Here is a 26558-nt window from a genome sequence, read left to right on the forward strand (position 1 = left end):
AAGCCTAAACTGCCCTGCTATCTCTCCCCTCCTTCCCGACGTGGGATTGGCCCAGTTCGGCACCCCTTTCCCCAAACTACAAGCCGCCCGCCGCACCTAGGCCTCGGCCCGCTCCGCACAGCAAAAAAGTAGCGCAGGACGCACTCCTCTACTTCCCTCTCCCATTGCCAAGCAGGCCCGCGTGCTAGCGCCCTCCCCTCTCTGCATTCACCGACAGGTAGGGCCGGCGTGTCGGACCCATCCCTCACCTCTTAGTCACGTCCTGTCTCCGCCATGGCCGGATCTCCATGGACCAAACCGTCGCACGACCAAGCTCCCTCACGCGGATGAAGCCTACCGCGAGGACCACGCCCCACCCCTTCCATCGCTCCACCCTCGCTCGCTGAGGTGGTCCACCACGACCCATTCTCCCCGCCACATCGAGTCACGGCCGCCATCGATGGCATGCCGAGCTCCGCGATCTGGCTCCTCCCTTCGCCTCCTCCACTTTAAAAGCAACCCCAAGCTCCGTAGGAACAGGCCGCAGCTGCCTCACCTCTCCCCATGCTCCCTCTCTCGCCTCAGCGCCTCCAAGAGCCACCGCCGTCGCCATGGCCGAGTCCTGCTCAAGCTTTCGATCTCCACACACATAGCCCCAAAAGTTACCCAGCTTCCTCCTTCAGAATCGCTCCTTGGGACCAATCCTCGCCCACAACACCTTCTCCCCGACCTCACCGGAGTGACCAATCACCATTCCCTGGCTCCCTGCCTCTCCGTGTCATCCCCGTCGATGAGAACCCCACCATCAACTCCACAGTGAGCTCCTTCCTCGTTCTCTCCATTTCTCGTCGTCCGCCATGCCCTCTAGCTCAGAGACGAGCTCATGCTGGTGAACTGCAATCGGGCATGGCATTGGCACCACCGCTCTGCTCTGTTCCAGCAAAACCATAAAGCAGAGAAGCTCCCTAGGCCATCGGATACCAAATCCATGGCTCAGATTAAAAACCCCATCTGAACCGGTATAGACCGGCTCCATAGTACCGTGGACTCAGTCCACCGCAGCCACCTCCTTGCGGCCACCGCACAGTGAGTGCATGGAGCAAATCGGATCATGCCACGTGGTGAACACATCGTCGACGACATGGTCAACCCAACCGGCCCGTCTCTTTTGCATCGAAGCCCTCTTACATTTTAGGTGATTCTTTCGCTCACGAGTTCATAACTACGAGTACTACATGTTAGTTATATCATGTTTTTATACTATTTAATGTACTATTCTTATTTTGTTTTATGGGCAATGTTTGTTGTATGTTAACATAGTGAGGAGTACGAGAACCTTCAGGACCAAGAGTTTGATATTCCAGTACAAACCCAGTTTGAAGGCAAGTGTCTTTGACCATACTTGCACCTTTCTTATTTTACTGAGTTAGAATAGTTAGACTATTAGTTTGCATGTTGTTGGTGTTTTGTAAATTGAACTAGTAAACTTATACGATTGTCGCGCTGCTCTAGAAAGACGATGGTAGCATCCAATGGACACGAGGATTTATACTAGTCCAGGCTAGAGCCCTACGTTCAGTCTTAGAGATGATCAAGTGTGTGTTCCTCGCTTGAATGCTCTGAAGTTCTTACAATGGGGGTGCAAGAATGGAGAAAGATGCTATGCTAGGTGAAGGGCCGCCCGAAGATAAGATTCAGGAGCCCTACTACAATGGTGAATGAATGGAATGGTTGAGGATGTAAATCATCTCCGAGATGGGTGCCCTAGCTGCCCTTATATAGAGTTTGCAGCCAGGCCTTGTACAAAGAGGAGGTTCTCTCAACCGAAGGGTCGAGAGCCTAAGGGAGGGCCTAGCTAACTTGGCTTGCAAGCTACACTGTCTTCTGGTGCATGTCCAGTCATGGCTATCATCATGGTCTTCTAGCCATGTTGTGATAGGATGTGACATGGCGCTACTATGCCAGCTGTGGTGGCACTATAGCCTCGATGGTGGTTCATTAGTCGTCCTGTGCAACGCGGTATCTGTCGTGGCCTTCGCCATCGTCTCCTGGTTCCTAGGGGCGTTGTACCCGAAGTAGGTAGCTGCCCTGGGTCATCGTTTGCTTGGTTGCTTCGCGAGGCCAAGGGCCTCGACCCTGATCATTGGGGTCGGGGCACTCTACCGATCTAGATGACCTTTTCACCGAGTCCCTTGTCGTGGATCCCATCCCGTAGTGGGTGGGATCATACAAGCGTCTAAATGGTCCATATTTGGACGACATGTATCGTACCCATTGCCACCGCGGTGCAGTGTTGTCTTATTGGTGCGGTATGGCATAGGGATGGTGTCTGACCGGACCAAGGTGACTGCTGTCGCCTCAGTCCTAGGGTCAGTGCGGCATGCTTACTCTCATCAGAGCAGGCGTGCCTAGCTGCGTTCGACCTCTCCTCGTCCCTTCTAGGGGTCGTGACAGGGAGAGCTTATGCATCTCGCAAGTGTCGTGTGACTAAGGTAGGTGGAAGGGTCGGGGGCTGACCCCATCTTTAGCACCTGGCCTACTCTGCTCGGTTCTTGCTTGGCCTCGGCCATTTGGGCTCTTGCTGACTGTTGTGTTGCAGGGCGTGCATCCTGCTAACTAATCAGTGCCTTGAGACACCCTAGGGTTATGACCCCGATAGTAGCCCCTAAGCATTTTTGCGATCATGAAGTGATTGTTAAAGCATAGGTACACATCTATGGTAGAGTACAGGCTCATGGTCATATCCTACTCGAGCTTCATTGCTTGACCCCCTATGGGCTAGTGTGTTCAATGCGGTAAGTGGTCGTTGAGGTTTATTAGGACACGTTGATGATGCGGTACGTGGCCACCAAGCCTTGCCATGTCAGTGCGCCATGAATCGGGGTTCATGACCTAGGCAGGACCGAGCGGTCTTGTTGACGTTGTAATGGTCCTGCCTTTAGAAAGGTCATGTTTTCCATGACTTTTTATGGGCATCCGTCATTGGTTCTAACCTCTCATGGTGCGCCACATGGCGTGAAGGCTTTAGATTGTCTGGTCAGCCCTTGGGCCTATAAGTAGGTGTTTTCTTTCATTCGGACCATTCGTGGCTGTGGCCGCATGTTATCTTAGATTTCCCCTAATGGCCGAGCATTTGGGGGAGATGATGAGGAACCAAGGGTTGTACATTTAGGGGGAACTGCACGGTTCTAGTCACGCACCTCGCTGGGAGTCACTCATGGTGGTCGGGAGCCGGAGTGGCATCCCCCAATAGCAGGTGCTAGAAGGGATTTTGTGGGCATGGAGGTGAGAGGAGGTGAAGATGTCAGTTCCTCGTGGAATCATTAGGAACTTCACATCTTCTCCTCTTGCCATCCCAGTCTTCTTCGATCCATGAGCTATGGTAGCACGATGAGATCCGCAAGACATTTTGTCTGCCTCTTTCACGCTCCTACAGCCGGCCACCCAAGAGGCGCTCGCCGTCACCCATGATGGTGTTCGATGCTTTGTGCCCCTTGTGCGGCATGGCCACATCCACAATTATCAGGCAGTGAATGAAGGGAGATTCCTCTTCATTCATGTCTTATCTTGTGAGCGGTTTGCTCGCTTCTGGTGTGTTAAGGATACTCAGATTCTGTCAAATCCTTTCTCCTTGGTTTTGTCACAGTTGTTATCATTACCGCGGCAAGCCCCTGAGCTGGTGGGTCATGGTTGTGCTGTTGGCGTGAAGTCACCAAATAGGAAGGGTGTTCCTTTCAGAATTTTTTGAGGAGTCATTTCCCTAACCTCTCTTTAGCTCGATCACGAGTATTTTTTGCGATCGTGCCTTGGCTCATAGGTTTTGGACCTTCTGTTATGTTGTGTGACCGAGCCATGATCACGCTTTGGGCTTCGCATTGCATGTTGCCCTAGCCTCTTTCTTTTTTTATCTCACCCAGAGAGGTTGTGGACCACTGATGGTTTATGAGTCTCTCGAGCGGGCCTTAGGCCTATGACCCATGACATAGGGAGGAGTTGGTCATAGCTTGGCACTGACTTCTTTCGGGGTCACGGGGACCCAACTTTGATTTTTCCCCGGCGTCCTTGCCAACCTCAAGAGGTCGTGTTGCCTTGTTGAAGGCAGGTTTGGTTTCGCCCCACGTGGGGAGAGGTATGTCCACCATAACCACATGGTTGTAGCGGTGTGCCTCATCGGGGTCTATGGGTAATCTGAGCGTGACCTAATATCCTCCCCAATCGACTATGAGTTCGGCTGTGCCTGGCGTGAGATGTCCCATAAATCGTCGGCCATCAATCCCATAGGTCCCCAACTACCTCAGTAGTGGCCAGAGGGCAAGTTGCCTCCCCCTAGAGGGGGTCAACCAGGGAGACTTTGAAGCAAACGACTCAGACATAGGGAGAGATGGTCATGTGGCTTTGCACCATTGATTAGAGCTATGGGGGCCGTCTCCGCCCTGCCCCTATCCTTTTTGTGGCCTCTAGCCCTTCTAAGGACTGGCCTAATAGAGAGTTTCCTAAGTATGACACTGGGTCATGGATGTGGAGGGCCGCTCAGCGAGTGAACCTGGGGGGTTGTAAACATCCCCTCGCCATGTTGCGTCCTGGTGGTGCCCTCTCTAGTGCAGTTGTGCGCCCTAGAATGCAGGTGCGCGACTTTGCGAGATAATGAAGGCGAAAGGTTCGAGGCTTACTTGGGATATGTTGCCATGCTAGCGTCCACTGCTCAATATTTTGCCTGGTTGCCTCTGCCTCCCCTACGCTATGAGAAGGTAGTTAGTTAATGGCGGAGTGTACATGTGTGTTTGATGTACCTCCTATGACCGTTGCTGGGTCTTGTGTCGCCTGGGAGATTGAACCGCCATGTTTTCTACCTCTTGATTTTGAGCGCGTCTTGAAGTTTGCGCCCATCTTGAACGCCAACCATAGTCTTCTCTGCCTTCATCTTCACGCTATATTTTTAAGCCGAGGGAGAGGAGGGTAGCGAGTCTTATTCCCACTTCTTCCCCAACTTCTGAGTTTTCCCCTGCTATCTAGTCCGAGCGAGAGAACGGCTGTCTTCTTCGAGCACCATGGTTCGTGGTCCCTCCCGATGGTTTCACCATCATTGGGAGCGATCTATGGAGATCAGGCTCCATCGCACCCTATCAGCATTTGTCCTACATCAGTGTTAGAGGGAGTTCCACGAAGATGGGGAGGAACAGTACCATGGGAGGCTCCAGCCATTGGGCTCTCCCATGGTTGGCGGGCACGTAGCTCCTAGCTCTAGGTCCAAAAGCACTCGAGCATCAACTCAGCGGCTCACTCGCTGGCTTGTCGCTAGGCGTTCCTCCCCTGCTCTACCAGAAGTGGCATTGGGGCGGTTCCTGTAGGGCTTTTCTTCCTCAGATGTTAGAGGAAGCTCCGTGAGGTGGTTGTCCCCGAGGCTTCTTTCGACAGCCCTCTCCTGCTCATGATGCAGCTTTGAAGGCTAGAGACACTTTGTACTGGTCTCTTCGCTTCATGAGATGTCCATCGCAAGAGGGAGGGGATCCGACGATTATTGTAACCGTGGGTCCATATAGTCTAGTAACATGTTAGACTAGATGTTTTTATTCATGGCTTTAGAAGCCAGTGATCCTAATGTTCAGGATAGTGTTGTAGTTGGCAAATGCATGATTCCTTGAGGCTCTAATGCACTCATTGCTTTTTCTCATTTCTCTTTTGGCATTGCTAGTGCCAATTGTTTGAACGATTTGTCTTAGTGGTTCTAAACGTGAAGGGTTTTGCCCAAGCCATTTGGTCTCTATGTTGTTAATTCCCATTGATCGCTCTGCTGGCTGGGCTCGTCGTCGAGTTGTTGTTGGGCCATGGTGATTCGCATTTGTGCATGGCGTATGCCGCCACAATCAAGGGAGGTGGTGCATCTACTGAGCTTCCTTCTAGAAGAGCAGCCACTACGGGGCCTAGATGGGAGGCTTTGCTTCTTGGAGCCTCAGGTGGTTCCTGATGGTTTCGTTTGACTAGGTGTGCACCCGCTATGGTCGTTCAGGCGAGTGTAGATGCTCCATAGGAGAGTCTTGTCTACTGACTTGGGCCTCATCGAGCTTGTCGTGTGGGATTTGTTCTTGCCCAGGTCATTCTCTTGGTCTTCTTTTCTTGAACGTGCGGGGTCGGCCACGAGCGACTATGTGTTTCTGGCTTGGGGTGGGCCCACTTACTTGACACCACGTGCACTGAGGGCTGCTCGGGGGTTGTGGTGCTTGCTGCTCTCGTATGTGATGTTGTTGGCGTGTGATCCCACCTTGTCGTGTTGCGGCCTGTGTTCCTCTTGTTCAGGTCCGAATGTGCTCCTTCTATATTAGCCTTGTGAGCGTGAGTGCCTATTCTAGCCTAGGGGCTAGCCCACATTGCTAAACGTTATGCATCCTAACATTGTGGTCTAGGCACTGGGGTTAGGTTGTGGATCCAATTTGATGCAAGGGGAAAAATCAAGCAGAGGGCGTAGGCTTTGATTTTCCCCATTCTACCCGCTCGGGCAGAGCGGCGCTTTACTTCTTTTTGCTCCCCATTCGTGTGAGTGCCTGACTTTGCCTTGGAGTTGGTCCGGGAGGCTTGGTCTGAGGGGCGTCTCGTTGCAGTAAGAAGTTTGGGAAACAGTTTGTCATTCTATCCTGCCATGGGTAGATGTGGAGAAGCTCGAAGTAGGTCTCTTGTTTGATGACGAATGGTGCTTGGGGTCTCTACACCTAGAGTGTGATTGGTGTATTCACTTGTCATTATGCTGTTCTTTTACTTACTTTCCATTCGAATTGGAATGTGCTTCATCCCCCTAGGTCTGTGCCTATGAATGCGTATCTTAACCTGAGGGCTAAAATGTGCGTGGTCTATTGGAGTGACAGGATGACAGAGGATGAACACAGGTCTGGCATGATTCGAAAAGAAAATGAGAAAATGACATGAGCCCCCCTTCCTTTCGCTCCCCTGGTCCTGAGCGAATGGGTTTCCCTTTTCCTCCTAGGCTCATGTGCGGGTGCCTAGCCTCACCTAAGAACTAGTCTGTTGGGTCGGCCGGGCGACCCGAGTGAGAGGTCAGGATGTGGGTTACTGGCTCATCGCGGCATTGGGAGCGATCAGAAGAGGTTCAGGAAAGGGGTCACTGGGACGGTGACAAGTAGTGCAACATCGTGGGACATATATATGTGCCCTTGTGTGTGTCCTCCGTGAGTGACTCATGTCCGACTGCTGGAGGGAGCTAGATCGGGTCACTCAGGGATCTAAGTGGATCCTGGACGGGATGGTCAAGCGCACTGTTCCATGATTTGCTCCGTGAGTTGGTCATAGTTTTCTAAAGCTAGGGGTGAGCCTACATGTGTATGTGGACATGTTTGGGTAGAGTGGCTAGAGCCAAAGATAACATTACTGACCGATGTATTGGAAGCCGTTGTGGATCTAGTTGTCATAGCTTGGGGTGCGCTGAGCAACCAAGCATCTGTTCATGGAGGAGTTGCTGCTCGAGGTGCTGTGAGCCCCTGAGCGCTTGCTTGCGCTGGAGCTATCGTGGTCCCTAGGCCACAAGCTCGTGAGGTCACTTTTCCACCACTTTGAGCGGTCGCAGTTAGCGAGGATCGACCCCTCAGGCATGCTTGGGTCATTCCTTGTTGGCTCAATAACCTCAAGGGGCCCGCGAGCCCCCGAGGATGGCCTCTTCATGTCTAGCTTATTGTAGCTTTCGGCCAGGAGGGCTCATGCATTTTTGTGCCTGGGTCCTCCTAGCTTGATGTCACCGCTATCACCACATCTCCATCTCCAAGTGTAGCTGCTGCTTTTGATGAAGAACTATCATGATCTATCATTGTGGTAGCTGGTCTTGAGTGCAACGTGGTTTGGACCGCTTCCACAGATGCACGTGCCTCAAAGTGATAGCTGATAGTTTGCCAAGGTGTGTCATGTAGCTTGCCCATTACACAGGGTCAAACCCAAGTTCTAGGCTTGACCCTACATGACGTGGTGCCGGCTACCTGCCAGATCACTCGTGATGACGCCGTTCGTGTGTGCCCTAGTTCATTGCGTTTTGCTAGCGGTGACACTACCTAGGGAATGATTCTATCATAGGGTCTAGTTTTGTCATGCGATGAGCCTAGACAGGGTATGAGCGAATGACAGGCATTGCCTTATCGGTTTGGGCGATCTCATAGTTCCCGAGAAGGATATGGTGATTGTGGGCCATTCCTTGGGTGAGATCTCCAAGAGCCATGGCCATTCAGTTTCTTGGGTGAAGGTCTTGGCCATGGCTAGTAATGAGAGAGGGCACTAGGCCCCTCACGCGGGTGTGAGCCGTGGACCTCTAGTTTCCCGAACAGGAGGCCTGGCCATGGCCGATGGTGAGTGAGGGTACTGGTCCCTCTAGGTAGATGAACTCCAGGATGCTTCCATCGGAGGCAGTTCCAAGAATGTGCTTGCTATGGGCTACATGTCTCGGATCTCTATGGCAGAGGTTTGGGTCATAGCTGCGGGTGCTGGCCCTTTGATGCCGGTGAACTCATAGTTTTTGCGGTAGATGTGGCCACTGAGGGCCATTCCACCAGCGAGTCCACCGATAGTGTGAGGAGACATCGCTTCCTTCTCAACAATCGAGAGTGCATGACTATCCCCTACCTAGCGTGCCAACTGTTGGTGTTTTGTAAACAAGACTAGTAAACTTATATGATTGTCGCGCTGCTCTAGGAAGATGATTGTAGCATCTAATGGACATGAGAATTTATACTGGTTTAGGCTAGATCCCTACGTCCAGTCTCAGAGATGATCAAGTACGTGTTCCTCCCTTGAATGCTCTGAAGTTCTTACAATGGGAGTGCAAGAATGGAGGAAGGTCCTATGCTAGGCGAAGGGCACCCGAAGAGAAGCTCCAAGAGCCCTACTACAATGGTGAATGAATGGAATGGTAGAGGATGTGAATTGTCCCCTGAGATGGGTGCCCTAGCTGCCCTTATATAGAGTTTAGGGCTAGGGCTTGTATAAAGAGGAGGTTCTCCCGATTGATGGGTCGAGAGCCTGAGGAAGGGCTTAGCTAACTTGGCTTGCAAGCTACGCCCTCTTCTGGTGCATGTCCAGTCATGGCTATCGTCATGGTCTTCTAGCCACATTGTGGCAGGATGTGACGTGGAGCTACTATGTCGGCCATGGTGGCACTGTAGCTTCGATAGTGGTTCTTCCGCCATCCTATGCAATGTGGTATCCATTGTGCCCTTTGCCATCATCTCCTTGTTCCTAGGGGCATCGTACCCAAAGTAGGTAGCTACCCTGGGTCGTCGTTCACTTGGTCGCTTTGCGGGGTCGAGGGCCATGACCCTGATCGTTAGGGTCGGGGCACTCTGCTAGTCTAGATGGCCTTTTCGCTAAGTCCCTTGTCGTGGATCCTATGACATAGTGGGTGGGATCATACAAGCGTCTAGTCGGTCCATATTTAGACGGTGGGTATCATACCCGTTGCCACCAAGGTGCAGTGTTGTCTTGTCGGTGCGGTATGGCATAGGGATGGTATCTGACCGGGCTGAGGTGACTATTGTCCCCTTGGTCCTTGCAAGGTTAGTGTGGCATGCTTACTCTCATCAGAGCGGTCGCGCCCAGCTATGCTCGACCTCCCCTCGTCCCTTTTGGGGGTCATGACGGGGAGAGGTCGTGCATCTCGTGAGTGCCATGTGACTAAGGCGGGTGGAAGGGGTCGGGGCTGACCCCATCTTTAGCGCCTAGCCTACTTTGCTCGGTTCTTGCTTGGCTTCGATCGTTTGGGCCCTTCCTGAATGTGGTGTTGCTGGCCGCGTAGCCTACTAACTAATCGGTGCCTTAAGACACCCTGGGGTTATGACCCCGACACATGTAGAGTCAAAATTAGAATCCCATGTTAGGGTTTACTAGAACTTGTTTACATCATCCTTGAAAACCCCATTTTGGATGGGTAGTTGTCATGCTTAGATTGCATTCTTAGGCTAGGAAGGTTATAACTTAATATTGACTAATGATCTATGAAATATGTGGGTTGGTAACCTTTTTAGCAACATGGTGAGTAGGAATTTGGCAGGATGGAAAGTTTGGCTGAGGTTGATTTGTGCCATGGTATGGTGCATATGTTATGGATGTGGTATATCCTGGTGGTTGGTTGTTCGGGCCTATGCTTGTTTCTATTGGATTCTAAGGACCGGTTCTTGAAGCCTGTAACCTAGCTTAATAGCGCAACCATTTCTGTGCATTGTGGGGAGTTTAGTGGCACAAGAGGGAGCATAAATTGGTGGATCCATAGTGAATGCATAGGGGTGGGAACCATAGCTTTGTAAAGGCCTTATAGTGTGACCCCGCTAAGCACCTTGGTAGTGTAAGGAGTGATGGAAAAAATATGACTCATGGTGAAAGTGTACAACCTCTGTAGATTATAAAACTGGTATATTAGCCGTGCTCACGGTCAAGAGCGGTTTGGATTTCTTTGGGATTAGATGGCTCTTGTTCAGTTGGGTGGTTCCCTTGTAATGGAATGGTTGGTTTAGTTGAGAGCTTGTATGGAATCCAAGTGTTGGTTTGGTCCTCTGAGGAGAACGCATAATTCACCTAGTAATTAGGTGCTAAGGATTTAAGGAAAAATAGGATGTGTCAAACCTGTATAAGCCTTTTCTTATGTTGGTCCACATGTCATAGTTTCCTACACTTGTGGAGTATATTTCGATGTACTCACCCTTCTCTTTGTCCCCCGTGCTACCCTACCTAGTTGTTTGGACTAGAAGATGAAGTTTCTAGAAGACAGTGTTTCCAGAAGATGATGTCTTGTTAGGCTGGTGTGCCCTAGTCAACCTTCCTATGGAGATGGCATCCCTTTCTACTAGCAGCTTATGACTTTTTCTTTCAGACACATAGGCCATTTTTGTAATAATTATTTTTGCTTATACAAGCAACTTGGCTATGATTCTATAATGAAGTCGACATATGTATGAATAAATTAATCCTGGCATACATATGTTGTGCATTCGATTTTATTCTCAAAATCGGGTGTCACACGCGTCTCCACGGCAGAGAGGCATAGCCACAGTAGATCCGCCTCCTAGCTCTCCTCTCTAAGGCCTTCCCCATCAATGGGGAAAAACAGTGCTGGATGCGCCATGGAGATAGCATTGTACAAAGGGGAAGCATGAAGAGCACTCGAGTAAGATGAAATGCAAGATCCATTCTTACCCGTACTCCCATCGTAGCCTTTCATGAAGGCAGGGAGGACCTCTAAACACCCTCTCCTCTGGCGACTCTTCCCTTCGGCGCTTCTGCTGCTCCACCATTGGATCCAACCTGAAAGATGGGGTGTTGAGGCAGAGCACCGGATGAAGAAGATAATGCGAAGTTGAGAAGGAAGTGTCGGTGTTTGATGATCGGCAACCCAATACGGGGGTACTTGGAACGGTGTTCGGAGGGCTTCGACGTACGTAGAACTTGACAGTAAACGCAAAGAGAGGAACAATTTATACTGGTTCGTACCCTCTTATCGAGTAATAGCCTTTACGTCCAGTCGGTGTATAGCCTTTTTGCATTGGATGGATTGTATGATTGTTAGGGTTACAAGGGGGTGCATCGTACCTCTCTTTATATAGGGGAGAGGGTAAGGGCACGTATCTAGTCCTAGTCGGTTATAAGAGAAGAGTCCAAGTCCTATTATAGAATCTAGCTTTCATAGTAAGCCAACTAAGTCGATCTGAAATAGCTTGAATTCCATGCCACCTTGTCTCGCATCCTTAAACAGATCATGGGCCATCCCAGAGCCCATCCAAGTAGTTCCTCCATGGGGAACCCCTAGGACCCTAGTCCATCAAGCCCCCATGCGTGTCTTGGTTGAACTTAGAAGCCTTCTTGTTCCTCCTAATCTTGCCGGGTAGAAACAAGTGTAGTCCGAGTGCTTTCGTGAGTAAAGCCATGAGGTGCTCTATAAAGCCTCTAGGTGACATGCACTTTTCAGAAAAGTGCACTCACTGAGTGTAGCCCCTAAGCCTCTTGTTGTTTGCAAAACAAAGAGTTAGAGGTCAGGGCATGGAGCTGAAGGCCTCTATCGAGGTCCAAAAGATCTAGGCAGAGCTCGCTAAGCTGAGGGAGGAGCAAGCCTCAAAGGAGGCCAAGTGTGAGTCTGCGTTGAAGCACCATGAAGAGAACCTCTGTATCCTCCGTTCTTAGATTGGTGAAGCCAAGCGGCAAAAAGCGGCCACCAAAACTAGGAAAAATGATGCCGTTGACTCTTTGTTGAAGATGATGGGGAAGGCCAAGATTTTCGATACCAAGCTGAAAGGTAAAAGAACTATATGACTTCTCTATAGTTTATCACATATAGTAGTCGATGATCATGATGATGATTGTTTATGGTACTTTTTGTAGAAAAGCAGATCAGAACCTGGCGGTTGGAAGGCGAGGTGAAGGAGTTGAATGAGGCCCTAAGAACCAAGCATAATCAAACTGAAGAGGTAACTGAATGAGCCAGTGAAGAACTCGCTTGAGCTAAGCTGATAAAGCGAGGAGCTGATCGTGATCTAATGCAGGCTCTGAAGTCAGTGACTGATATGAAGGCCTAGCTGGAGAGAGCATAGTCGGAGCAGAACATGCTCTAGGAAGCCATGAAGCCACTCACCCTCCTCTTTTGTAGGCCAAAAGATGGTGAAAAGAGGTGGGTGGATATAGTGAAAGACATCCCCAACCGCTTCGAGGGCTATGTGCGTGGAGCTGCCAAGGTCTGCGCCCGAAATGTACTCGGTACACTCCGAGTGCTATATCTGGCTATGGATCTCCATCAGGTGACCACAGAATATGATGATGAAGGCCATCTTGCTACTGTGGAGAGAGCTAAGGAGGAACTCGACAAACTCGCCACCACCATAACCGACAAATCAGACCTTAGGATGGAGAAGCCTGATTAATAGGCTATGTAAGTTTGAAGAAACTTGTTAAGCATATATGCCGGGTAGGCACTTTGTAAGAAACAATGTTCTTTTGCTTGTGTAGGCTGTTAGTTTAATGACAAAACTTAGCCTGAGTTGCGAATATGATGCATCTTGATAGGGTACTTAAACACCTAAGATGGGTTTTTCAACTTGTTTAGACTTGGTAATCTGTTAAGTAAGACTGTAGTCTGCTTTGGCTATAAATTTGTCTTCTGGAGTCCTTTTGAAAGGTGCATAAGACTGAGTAGCCAATTAAAAAAGTGATCGACATAGTCGCTATAATTAGAATCATGTTAGACCCTTTCATCGATGTTAAGTGCTTGAAGTTACTTGTTCAAGGAACCCTTATAACGATTGTTTGTTGTTAGGATCTCATTGCGTAGCCAACGAATTAGGTTACTTGCTTCTGGTAATCACCCTACCTAGGATGACATGCAATAGTTTGAACTAAATGGTGGTAATTGGCTCTCGGCCAAGGAGATGTAAGCCATCCAAGTAGGAGGCATATCTCATATAATATAGCCAAGTACTCGGTATACATAATGAGAACTATATGTCGAGTAAATTTATCATATTGAGAGATGTGTAGCCACATAATTAGTCAGCTGTATATCTCGTATATGATGTAACCAAGGCTGCAACAAAGAGAGACAACTGGAATAGTTGTGTATTTTGCACAAAAGTAAAAAGATAGATTCATCTAGCAAAAACGTTGACTCTGTATTATTAACAAAGAATCTTAAGTACATAAGCTAGAACACTAAATTTACTTAAACAGGAAAACTACATAATAATATTAAGCATAAAATCTCTATAGCTGATCGATGTTCTAGGAGTTAGGCACGGGAACGTTGTCTTCTGTGATCAACTCGAAGGAGCCTGGTCAGGTAACTTTGGAGACGATAAAAGGGCCTTCCCAGGGGCTGAGTAGCTTGTGTCATCCTGAGGTATTCTGGATATGCTTGAGGACTAGATCTCCAACTTGAAAGGTGCGGGGGCGCATGTTCTTATCATAGTGATGTCATAGGCCTTGCATGTACCTGGCAGACTAGAAGAGTGCGTTAAGCTTAATTTCTTTAGCACTATCAATTTCTAGCCACCGAGTTTCGTCTGCTTCGTCTTCATTGTACTGTTCAACCCTAGGAGAGTTCTATGTCAAATCTACTAGCAAGATGGCTTCTGAGTCATAAACCAGAAAAAAGGGGGAGTACCCTGTCACTCTGCTTTGCTGAGTGCGTAGTCCCCAAACTACCTTGGGTAACTCATATATCCACTTGCCACCATAGTCATTAAGCTCATCGAATAGCCTGGGTTTTAGTTTGGCTAGAAGTAGCCCTTTAGCCCGCTCTACTTGGCCATTCGCTTGGGGATGAGCTATGGAAGTATAGTCAATGCTGATGCCGCAATCCTAAGCCCAACTTTTGAACTCGATAGCTGTAAAGGGTGAGCCAAGGTCTGTAATGATCCAATTGGGTATACCGAAATGGTACATAATGTCTTGCATGAACTCGACTGCCTTTGTAGTGTTAAACTTGATGAGTGGCTTAAACTCTATCCACTTAGTGAACTTATCAACAACCACGTAAATGTACTCGAAACCACCCGGTGCTCGTTCGAGAGGTCCAACCATGTCGAGCCCCCAGCATGAAAAAGGCCATGATGGATAGCTATAGATAAGATTGTGCATAGGGACATGGGCTTGCTTGGCAAAGAACTAACAGCCCTTGCAGTGTCGCACTAACTCTTCTACGTCTTTCAGTGCTGTAGGCCAATAGTACCTGGATCTAAAAGCTTTGCCAACTAGAGTTCCTATTCTTTGGAGAGGTGGGCGCTGATGATAGCCATCTTAGAGGAATCACCAGTACCTAGATCAATCTCGATGGTATCCATCTTAGAGGGTGGTGCAATGATTCTCGCCTTCTTAGTTGGAATTTCTATGTCTTTCGGCTTAGTCTGTTGTGCAATGTTTGTAATCTCTTGTGCTTCATAGGCTTGCTGCATTCTGGCTATGATCTAGATGGCTTCTGTGTCATAGTCATATGAGCGCTTGAGGTCGCCTCGAAAGGAGAGTACGCCATTGGGACCCAGCATCTTGAGCAAGAGGTACGGGTAATGTGATATGGCCATGAACTTGTCCAAAACAGGTTGAACAAAAATAGCATGGTATGATGATTCAAAGTCAGCCACCTCAAACTTGATGAACTCCATTCACAAATTGTTTGGGGTGCCAAACGTTACTAGGAGCGTGATCTGTCCGAGTGGCATGGCAGCCTTGTTGGGTACTATCCCGTAGAAAGGCACGTCAGTGGGGGTGAGTAGGTTGGTAAAGTCCAGGCCTATCTTCTTCAGTGTATCTGCAAATATTATATTCAATCCTATGCCACCATTTATCGTGACCTTGGGGACTATCATGCCGGCTATTGTTGGACCCAAGATGAGTGGATAGTGGCTGGCGTTGGTCATGCTAGTCCATTGATCTTTTCTAGAAAACTAGATTAGGTACTCGGACCAATTAAGGTATTTTAGTGTTGAGGGCTCTCCTGCCATGATGTCCTGAAGAGCCAACTTTCCTAAGCACTTGTTTGATGAAGTTGGTAGCCCCACAAAGATTACTGCAATTTGGCCCTTAGATTGTTGAAAGCCAGGGTCAGGGTTGTCGTCTCCATCTTTGTTGTTATCAGCTTTACCCTTGCCCTTGTTCCTTTTGTCGTAGAAACCTAGTTCTTGGAGTTGTCTACAGTCGGGCGCCGTGTGCTTGGCGTTCTTGTGGAAAGAGCAGGGTAAATTCTTGAGGTCTTCGAACTTCTTGTTATTTTTGTTACATTTCTTGGACCTATCCATAGAAGCAAGGGTGTTGTTGGGTCCCCTTTTTCTGCCAGGGTGTCCACCCTGATTGTTTCTGGGTCATAATCTTTGTCTTGTTGGCCACGTGGGAATCATTCACGAGTACGCTCTTCAGATACAATCATCTTTTGTATTGTACTCTTAAATTCCTCGGTGGTCTCTGCATTATCGTCGTAGAATTTTTCAAGCCGCCACTTGTATTTGATCTTGTTAGCAAAGTGATATCATAGACCTGAGCTCGTAACTCAACAAAGCGATGGTAATATTGCTAGAAGATTTCACCTAGTTTCTGCTTGCTAGCTCTAAGCTCATTCTGAGTACTTGGGTGGGTGAGGACGTCACAAAAATTTTCATAGAATTTGCACTGGAGCTGTCCCCAAGTATTGATGGAGTTGGCTCATAGCTTATCAAACCAGGCGGGAGGCACGGTGTCGAGTGCCATGGGAAAGTATTACACTTTGATGTCGTCATCACTGCCTGCCAACTCAATGGACTGAGAGTAGATGAGCAACCACTGGTTGGGTTTTATTCTCCCATCGTACTTGGTATGGTTGGATGGCATGAATTTGTAGGGAAGCCGGACAGAGAGTAGTCTGTTAGAGAAACATGGGAACCTATCCGGTGAGATGCCAGCCTCTCTGTACTCAGAATCGCCTCTACCTTCTCTATTACTGTATTGGTGCCCATGATAGGCTGACTGTGTAGCACCCTGTTTCCTATTCTGGTAACCCTACGGCCCTAGACGGGAGTGGGCTGGTACTCGTTCTCCTCCTTGGTTACGTTGTGGCCCTAGATGAGAGTGGGTTGGTGCCCACGCCTCTAGTCCTCGAGAAGGGTTAGCTTGGGATGTTACTTTTGCAGCCTGCATCTAAAGGGCTATGGATTCTAGAATGACTTTGAGTCATTGCTGATCTAGAGTAGGGTTTTCTATGGCCACCATCTCTTCTACCAGGGCGTAGACGTTGGCGTAGGGTGTAGACGTTGGCGTAGGGCATAGTGAAGACCCTATGGCCAGCTACTTCCATGAACTTAGGCTCAAGGTTGCATGATGCAGAGGCTCTGAGGGCATCACGGTCTTAGCGCTATTGTTCTACTTCTTCATCCCATAGATGTTGTTCATATGCTGCCTCTGTAGCCAAGCACCATCGTTCAAGACTCGACAAGCCGACTGATACCGCTGCCACTCTTCCTTGCGGTGTTGGGCGTGATTGCGTCGAACCTATCGAGCTATGTTCTTCCTTTCCCTAGCCATCTTCTATTCATTTGTCTCTCCGTTGGGTGGCGTAGTGTCCGGGGAGATGTCGAACAAGGTTTCCTCTCCATCTTGGATATCTGGTGGGTTAGGCATAGGGGTATGAGGTGGTTGCCCAGCCATAAAGACTTCTTTGTTGTGCCTCATGGCTGAGTGAGTTCCAGATTCTGTAGTCATCATGATGTCCAAGATCTCTGTAGAACCACGATCGTTGTTGTCTGTTGGAAGAGTTCTGCCGTCCTGATAAGGCAAGAGTTCCACCACGCCAACTAGATGAGATGGATTTGTTAAAGAAGTATTGGGTCGAGCACCCGATCAATGGATGATGCCTCCTTCAGGTGTGATGGATAGAACCAAACCTCTATAGGCATCCGTAAGAGGGATCTCTTGCTCAAACTGCATGAGGTAACTAATCGTATCATGATATATTGAAGCTGAATTCTTGAGTTCGAGTGGAAAATGAACTAGGTCTTCATGTTGGACTTTAGATGAGATCTCCAGCCAGGACATAGGTGACATGTCCGAGCGGGAGTCATGGTTGATGGTGACCTTTTGAGTTCGAGTTGAATCAGAAATTGAGAGGTGCGAAAACTTCTCGACGAGTTGGTCTAGCGTGGCCGTCAAGACGTCTGGTGAAGCTTGAGGCATCAGGATCTCCATGAGACAACTTTGGAGCTTGACATTGTCGTTTGCCTTGCAGATCCAAGAGCCAAAGATAAAGGTGACACCCGCCGAGAAAATCATGTCATCAAGGTCTGCCGAGCTCTTGATCGCGAAGTCGCCGAAAGCCCTTCCCTGACACACCAGCTGTCGGTGTTTGATGACCGACAACCCATCACGGGGGTACCCGGGATGGTGTTCGGAGGACTTCGACGTACATAGAACTTGACGGTAAATGCAAAGAGACGAATGATTTATACTGGTTCAGGCCCTCTTGTCGAGTAATAGCCTTTACGTCCAGTCGGTGTGTAGCCTTTTGCGTTGAATTGCTTGTATGATTGTTAGGGTTACAAGGTGGTGCACCATACCTCCCTTTATATAGGGGAGAGGGTAAGGGCACGTATCTAGTCCTAGTCTGTTATAAGAAAAGAGTCCTAGTTCTATTACAGAATCTAGCTTTCATAGTAAGCTAACTAAGTCGATCTAGAATAGCTTGAAGTCAACGCCACCTTTTCTCGCGTCCTTCAACAGATCGTGGGCCATCCTAGGGCCCATCCAAGTAGTTCCTCCGTGGGGAACCCCTAGGACCCTGGTCTGCCAGGAAGGTGACTAACGAGTTTAGAAACCAACCTTACGTACTTCCCCTTTTCCTTCGCTTTTATGTTATAGAATGGTAGACGAGATAGGTGCTCGTTGGAGTTCCCTTGGATTGCACCGAGCGAGAGTAGGAGTTAAAGAGAGGCCATGTCTCCCACGATCTTAGTGGAGCACGCTTTTTCAGTGGAAGTAATGGTGATGGAACGGCGTTGGAAGTTGGATGGAGAAAATTGACTCGTCCATGCAGCTCGACCCCTCTAGCACTAATAACCACGCTAAGGGCACCCACAACAGTAAGAGACAGTTACTAGCTCTTAGCCAACCTCTTTAATAGTGTTAGCTTTTAGCAATGGCTCATAGTATGATTAGACCCACATAACACTCTCACATGTTCTTGAAATGTGTGTATGAGCCTAGCTCTTGATCAAGATTGAGCTAGCTAGCTTTTCTCTCTTTTCTATTAGAATATGAAAAAATGTTGAAAGCTAGCTTACGAGTCATCCATTACGGGTGCTCTAATAACATACTCGCTAATAACCTGGACAAACTGCCGGGCACCTTGAAGGTGGCTTCTACGGTGGCAATCTTTGCAAGCAGTGGCTTGTCGTGCTTCTTAAGGGTGGCTAGGCCATGGACTTGTGGCGTGCAGAACTCCTAGTGTGTTGGTGGAGGATTGTGTTTTGCATGTAGGTAGTGGTTCGGGTGCTGTGGTGGTACTGGCGAAAGTCTTGCCAGGGATCTTATTGATCCCGACAACAGCAGCACCTTCTAGCGTCGTTTTCCTTTCCTGAAGGTGTTATCATGGCATTCCATAGCCCTCCTACTGATCTCCAGGTGAAAATCCTGCCTCGGTGAGGCTGGCGGCGTCGATGACACTCGTCATTTTCCTTCTTTGGAGGCGTCGCCTCGATGGTCTATCTTCACGCAAAGTTGACCGCAAGTTTGGATGTCGTAGTTGAACGAGGATAGATACTTAGTCTCATTCTTTTGTTGAGAAAAGCGACATGGCGAGGTCCTGTTACACAAAGAGAAAATAAGTAGGAAGCAAGGACGAAAAATAAATTCTAAAGCTTAGTCTTTAATTTCTAGATTTTTTCTTAGTCTGTGAGCTCTTTTTCTTGTTGTTTTATGCTCCTCAGGTTTGAGGCTGAGCCTAAGAGCTCATGTACCTTTTGGCTATATATATCCCATATAGATATAGAGGTCGGATTTTATATCTTTATCTAAAAAAAGAAATTACCCTATGTCTTTGCCCTAACAAGGCAAAAATCTGTCTGAGTTTCAGGTACTCATGGCCGGTCTCTAGTTAGGAAGCAGGCGCCTCACGTTCGTCAGTTCGTGCAAGCTTGTACGTGAGCTGATGTGGCAACCTGCCCAACGCCATTAGCTGTGCCATGAATCTCTTTTTTCAGTTACTCCTCGGCCACATGCGCTCGTACACAACTCGCATGCTATGACTATTGACTATGAGCTTGTTTGCTGAAAGCCAATTATAAATTGAAGTGTTCCAAATTCCACCGTAACACTCAAACACAGTTCCCAAAAATATTTGAAACCAAAAAACGGAACATAAAAATGCTAATATTTAAAAATATATTTTCTTAATCAAAACTTCATACATTCTTTGAGACACGTACGGACGAGTGACATCTTAGCCGAAGTTTATGCACCTTTCTTTGTAATTCATTACTAACGAACTAACAAAGGCCGAAGACAGCACAAACTTTAATAATTTATGAACAAATTTGCAAGTTATTATTTTTTTAAAAAAAATTGCATGTGCTTTAGCTTTGAAGTCGTCTAGTTCCAAATACCAAGATGGTTGCCGGGCTTGTATTACGCTACCTGTTGCAAACTAATTAACTGTGAGCAGAAGGCAGACAAACTGACAGTCTAAAAGTCTGAACATGTGCCATGCAACAGATTGCAAGGCCAAATTGATAGTCAGTCTAAACATATGTGCCATGCAACAACAGAAATCCAATACCAGAACAGAGAAAGAATGTTGCAGAGAAATTGAACCAAGCAATGCAATTAGATATTATGACGATTTTTTTTTGCAATAAAGCCATTTGGAATTACAATGTCATTGCCCAGGGCAATGTTTAAGATGATAGCACAAGAGTTAACCATGATGTAGACTTTAGATTGGTTATTTATTAACTCATTCCTCTTCCTATAAATGACCCACTGGTTAGCAATGCTTTTGCTTACGTTAGATAGCTGAATGTGAGGTGGAAACATGTATGTATTACACACATGTTCCAAATCACGTACTGGTATTATCAGACAGACTTGTGTTATGCTACTCCCAAAATAATGCCACCTCAATTCTTGGGAACTGTCGGCACAAAAACGCGTCGACACACGAGCAAGCCAGAAGGGTCTGCTTGATGGAACTAGAGATCCGACTGGCTTCAACGCAGGGATAATCGACCCTACGTATTCCTCCCGAGACGTGCCAGTCAATTTGACCCTGCAATTGATAAGGAGAGAAAGTTTATCAGTAATTTAAGGTGAAACGTGCCGGTCTGTGCCCAGATAGTTCGAAGTGTGCCGCTTCGGGAGCAGCCATACGGGAAGAACGATTAAATAGCCGATACGCACAGAAATCGGCTCTAAAGCTCATGGGTAGCAATTGATTTTATGTTGACAGGTACGGTACACGTATATGTAAATGCGATCATCAGCTAGGTGGATATTACCCGTATAAATTATTGAGCCGATGAATCTAACGAGAAAAGATATAACATGTGAACAAATCGACTATCTAATACAAACGGATCTACAGACGCTCTGAATCTAATCCGTTATCATTAACGGTGAGGTTCAACCAGATCGATGACAGCTATGATGATAATAACAAACTAAAACTGAAGAATTCGTAAGACTATCTACACTTCGATAGGCTTTCCGAAAGACATGCTATACGTGAAGGCTCAGATAAATTGGCTAAAATAGCCGATTCAGGTGAAGAGAACTACAACAATCGACTATTTCACATGAACAAGCCTATAGACTCCTCAGACTCAACATGTTATCTCTAACAGTGGGGTTCGACCGGATCGATGCAGCCGTGAAAAAGACAACGAATCAAAACTTTAAAGTACACAGATCTATTCACGCTTAACAAAATCATGTAAACATGCTGTAGGCGTTAACGCACAAGCGATTGGCTATTTAGCCGATGCAGGCATAGCAAACAGTTAAGGTCACGTCTAATAAGAACAAATATACTAACTAGCATCCTTCAATCTACAGTGCTATCAGTGGGAATCGACCATATCGTTACAGCCATAATAGTGAACCATAGACCAGATTTAACTAACCAGCAAACCTCTCCAAGATCATACGTGCCTTAACCGCGTACTATGCGTAATCAAGATCGAAATAGAACAGCCGATAAGACATGACCCGTCGTTCATTGTAAGAAGTATCGTGTTGTGACGGAGCAAACGACAAACCCAAAGGATATGAGGCCGATTTAAATCGATCTCGACGGGGTAGATTGATGTTGCTGCAAACTAATGACGATAAGAACATCAGTAAGATCGGTAACTTAATGAATCTACCAAAGATTGCCACTCTTAGGTAGAGCCGATAACTTAACCTTAATCTAATTCGAGTAGTGGAGGTTGACCGAATCGATGCAGCCGTACTTGAACTAGACAAGAGTCGATAACTAGCTTATACCAGAGTCGCAGTGGAGGTCGATTGGATCAATGTAGCCGTACGAATAGAAGTATAAGCTATGACGGTACTTACAGACAAGCCGGAGGTTGGCCGAACCGATGCAGCCCTGCTCGCTGAAGAACTCGTCGAGATCTACTCTATTCCTACTCCTAAGGGATGGTCGAAGCCGAAAAAGTAAGTAACTTGTATTTGATTGATTATGTCCTTTACAATAGCCAGGGTCCAATATTTATACCCGGAACCTAAGCATGAATCCTACTTAAGCACGATTCATTACAATCTTTGGTATAAGAGAAAACATTCCTAATTTAAGATAACTTAGACCATAATCTTTCCCTTTTTTAGAGTCCAACATGTTTTTTTCCTAACCCCAACCGCAGCTTTTATCGTTATCTGTTGGCGCTATATGAAGAGAGCCGATTTCAGTACTGCATTCGAATCAGTTGATACCGACCTTTATGCAATCGATTCCTTGATGACATGATCTTGAGAGCTTTCAAGTTCCTGCAATTCTTCTTCCCAAATTTTGGTGTAAACAGAAACAATAGGTGTTGTTTCACTTGTACTCCCTCCGGTCCATTTTATCTAGCACACATGCATATCAAGATTCAAGCTTTAAAAACTTTGACCAATAATTAGGCTAATAATTTTTAACTATGATAATACAAATTTTATATGATTAGATTTGAAAAGAATTATACTATCCAATGATTATCACATCATCACACTATAAAAGAGCGAATAATTTATGCGGATATCCCTCTTTCATAACCGTTTGATCTTCACGCCATTTAATATGAGCCTTTCATCGTCTGAGATCTTACTCTCCTTCATTGATAACCGTTCAATCTATACGCCATGTCATATGAGCCTTGCATTATCCAAGATCTTACATGTAAGATGTAAGACTCTTATTCAATATCAAATACATCTCATGGTACAACCCGCCCACCTATACCCATGCGTTCTTCTTCCTCCCTATTTCTTTTCGTGACCTGCCCAACCCGCACGCCTCTCCGTCTCATATCCTGGCCGCCTCCGCCCCACGGCCGGACGAGATGAAAGCACGGACGGGCCAACAGGGCATCTGCATGCTGCTAGATGCTGTGATTTGCTTGCCCCTCGGCCAAGGAATTAGAGCCCGGATGACACTCCAAACACCAAATTCATCTCGGCATGACTGCACGGCACCACCAAGTCATGCCTGATCTACTACGAAGATTCCAATGCACACTACTACAGAAACCATTTTTAGGGGCGGCTCATAACTCTTTGTAGGGGCAGTTTGGCCAGTCGTCCCTACCGAACCATCTCTACAAATCATGCATTTGTAGGGGCAGTTCTCAGGCCGCCCCTACAAATCAATTTGTAGGGGCGGCTCGTATTACCAGTCGCCCCTACAAATCGATTTGTAGGGGCGGCTGTAGTACTAGCCGCCTCTATAATACCTGTTTGTAGGGGCGGTTCAATCTAGAACCGCCCCAACAATATGTTTTCCCACAAAAAAAAATTCAAATTCGACCAGAACACTGTTTGTTTCCGCGTATTCCATCCAGCGTTCGTGTTGCCGAACGCCCCACGACCAATGTTCCGAACCACATTCACATTACCGAATGCCCCGCGACCAGCGTTCCAAACCGCGTTCGTGTTGGCGAACGCCCCGCGACCAACATTTTGAACCGCGTTCGTGTTGCCGAACACCCCGTGACCAGCGTTCCGAACCCCTTAGATTACAAGCACAAGAGTATTATATAAACTATAATTACAAGTCCAATTCACAAGAATATATACAATCCATCATTAAATATACAAATTCCATACACATTGTTAACAATGTCCTAGAGCTAGCCTTTCAGTCTCACGAAGGTGTTGGTACAGAGGATTTCTACCTAAGTCAGACTCTCGATCATGGTAGGCGCCTTTGACGTGTACAATCTGGTCCAATATGAAGTTGTAAAGGTCACTGACGAGCTCTAAGAGTTGGTCATCCTTGTATGGGTCTCTTTTCATTCCTTTCTCTTCTTTCCACTACAAGAGAACAAGTTTTGGTTTAGTATTTCATACCATGTATGAAGTTTTTATACTAAGGGTGAAGAGGTTCAAACTTACCCTTAAGGGGTGTCTCCTATAGGCACCGGTGTTACTCATCATAGAACATATATAGTATCCACAATGTACACTCCCAGGCTTCTGCTTGGGGCACTGTGTGTTTTGCATATGAAAATGTTAAGTAATGCTTTTGACAACCATGTAATGGAGTGCTGAAGAAGTAAGTTACACTTACTGCACATAGTGTTTTTATAGCCAGCTTTTCCTTCCTTGCTGGATCATGCCTTCCATGATGATTAGTGACATAGAACCTAAATGCCATGTTCGAATTATTTTAGCAAATACAACTTGTTAGTATCCAAAAATGAACGTTACAAGTATGTATACAAACATATAAGCTAATGAGGATTGTCGATATGTATACGTCTTGAGAATCGATATGAAGTCTTCGTATGTCATCGGGTCCCTATCTATTGAATCAAAGACCCATGCCATGCTTCTCCCGACATCGATGGCTATACAAATCCAGTAGTTGCTGCATGGATTTAATCATAGAACTAGATAAGCTCTTTTGCATCAAATAAAATATATCGAACAAAGCTTTAAGTATAGAGTTGAACTTACTCGAAGTTGTATGGTAGCCATATAGTAGAGTGTTGTTGGAGAGTTTTGAAAGCCAGGACAATGTATGCCGTAATCTTAAGGGACTCTTCCCTTAGTTTCGCCGTACGGATGTGCTCTTTCTCCCGAAGAGTCTTTGCAACAGCTAGCTCATTGGCATCCAGTTTCCACTGTTTAGGGTAATTAAAATTTGTTTGGGCTATAGCTTGAGGGTCTAGATACCCGACTTTCACACTTGGCATTTGTTTGACAATGTGCACTTGCATTCTACAAATCACGGCGTGGGTTAGTTACAACAAAATTCAAAGATTACATTCATATCATATCAGGAGGACAAGGACTTATAGGCAGCATGTGCGAATTAGATTCATCTCCATTTCTCCCAGGTGAAAGCATGTGTGCATGTCATTGAAGTCAAAGACAATTTTCCTGGCTAGGCTTCCAAATGTGCCGGTGGGGAAGCATGCTTGTATGAGGTCTATGCTCATTGGGAGAACACGCAAGTACTAATCATGGAACCTTCTCATTCCAAGTGGTAGGCGCCGGATGTCCTAGTTTGGTAGGAAGGGCTTGCCTCTTTCATATGTTTTTAAGCAATCCTTTGACCATTTGATGGCATCAACATTTGGATATTGCTTTGCAATTTGGTGGAGTTTGCTAGTGACGGCCTCCTCAGAACCCCGTGATGGGACTTTTTTAACTTGCTTCTCAGGCTTGAACTGGTCATGGAAATACCACTTGGACACCAATGAGACGTCTTTCATCCGAACATAAACTGACCTTATGGTGATTGGATGCTTCTTTCGAAGTTCCCATTCAGGCACATCCTCATCTTCTTGTGCATCACCTTCTTCAGGAGGCACTCGTTGTTCATGTATCGGATGTGCTTGTTGAGAAGACTATGGCATCTCATCATGCACTTGCTCGGTACGAGCTGGAGAAGGTTGTGGCATCTCATCAGGCACATGCTCACTAGGAGGCAGGGAAGAATGTGGCATCTCAGGAATGTGGTGGTCACGAGATGGTGAAAATATCTCCCCGACCTCAACAACTTGCTCTAAATTTGGGAGAGGGGGAGGCGGCGAAGAAGCAGTCAATATAATGTCCCGTTTATGCTAGAGGATGAACTGCCCCACTCACCTCTTTGTAATCATGGTCGATGAACACTTTTCTACCACTGGTGCCCTTCCCAGCCAACCTACCCTTGTGATGAGAATCGGGTTTACCAATCCCTTTCTGTACTTTTAGGTACTCTTGACAGCACTCGACGACTTCTTCAGTACTATAACCCTCTATCATGGAGCCCTCTGGGTATGCTCGATTATGCACGTATCGACTTAGAACCGACATGAACCGCTCGTAGGACCACATTTCATGCAAGTAGCAAGGGACCAGCGCCTGTATCTAATGAACCATGTGAATCATGAGATGTGGCATTATATCAAAAAAAGCAGGAGGTAAACACATCTCTAGTTGGTTTTGTGTTTCCACCACAAATTCATGTAGGTCACTCAGCTCTTGCTTACCAATTGTCTTCTGTGAGATCTTTGAAAAGAAGTAGCACATGCGGGTGATGGCCATTTTCAAGAACTCTGGCTTTATAGCCCTAATTGCAATAGGTAGAAACACTGTCGGCATCACATGGCAATCGTGAGCCTTGCAGTGTGTTATTAACAAGTCCTTCATCGACACTAGCTTCTTCACATTTGCTGAAAACCTAGTCGGGACTTTGACCCCCTCAGAAAAGTGCATATAGCTCTCTTCTCATCTAGTGTTTAGGTTGAAGCACGCCGTAGGCAAAGTGTATTTTCCATTAGCCTCAGGTACCGGGTGAAGCTGTGGCGTCATGTTTAGCTGTACCATGTCTTTCTATGCTTTCAGACCATCCTTTGACTTACCTGTGTCCATCAAGGTAGCAATGAGGCTCTCAAAGACATTCTTTTGCACGT

General features: G+C 47.0%; 1 long non-coding RNA gene across 1 annotated transcript; it reads left to right on the forward strand.

The window, feature by feature from the left end:
- Positions 1-538: 538 nt before the first annotated feature.
- LOC136525591 (uncharacterized) lies at positions 539-13094 on the forward strand. The gene is made up of 5 exons (XR_010776519.1): positions 539-1174; positions 1300-1361; positions 10694-12247; positions 12334-12419; positions 12495-13094. It is a non-coding gene; the product is annotated as an uncharacterized lncRNA (long non-coding RNA).
- Positions 13095-26558: the final 13464 nt, after the last annotated feature.

This window comes from Miscanthus floridulus, chromosome 2 (assembly GCF_019320115.1).
Source record: "Miscanthus floridulus cultivar M001 chromosome 2, ASM1932011v1, whole genome shotgun sequence".
Classification (NCBI taxonomy): Eukaryota; Viridiplantae; Streptophyta; class Magnoliopsida; order Poales; family Poaceae; genus Miscanthus; species Miscanthus floridulus.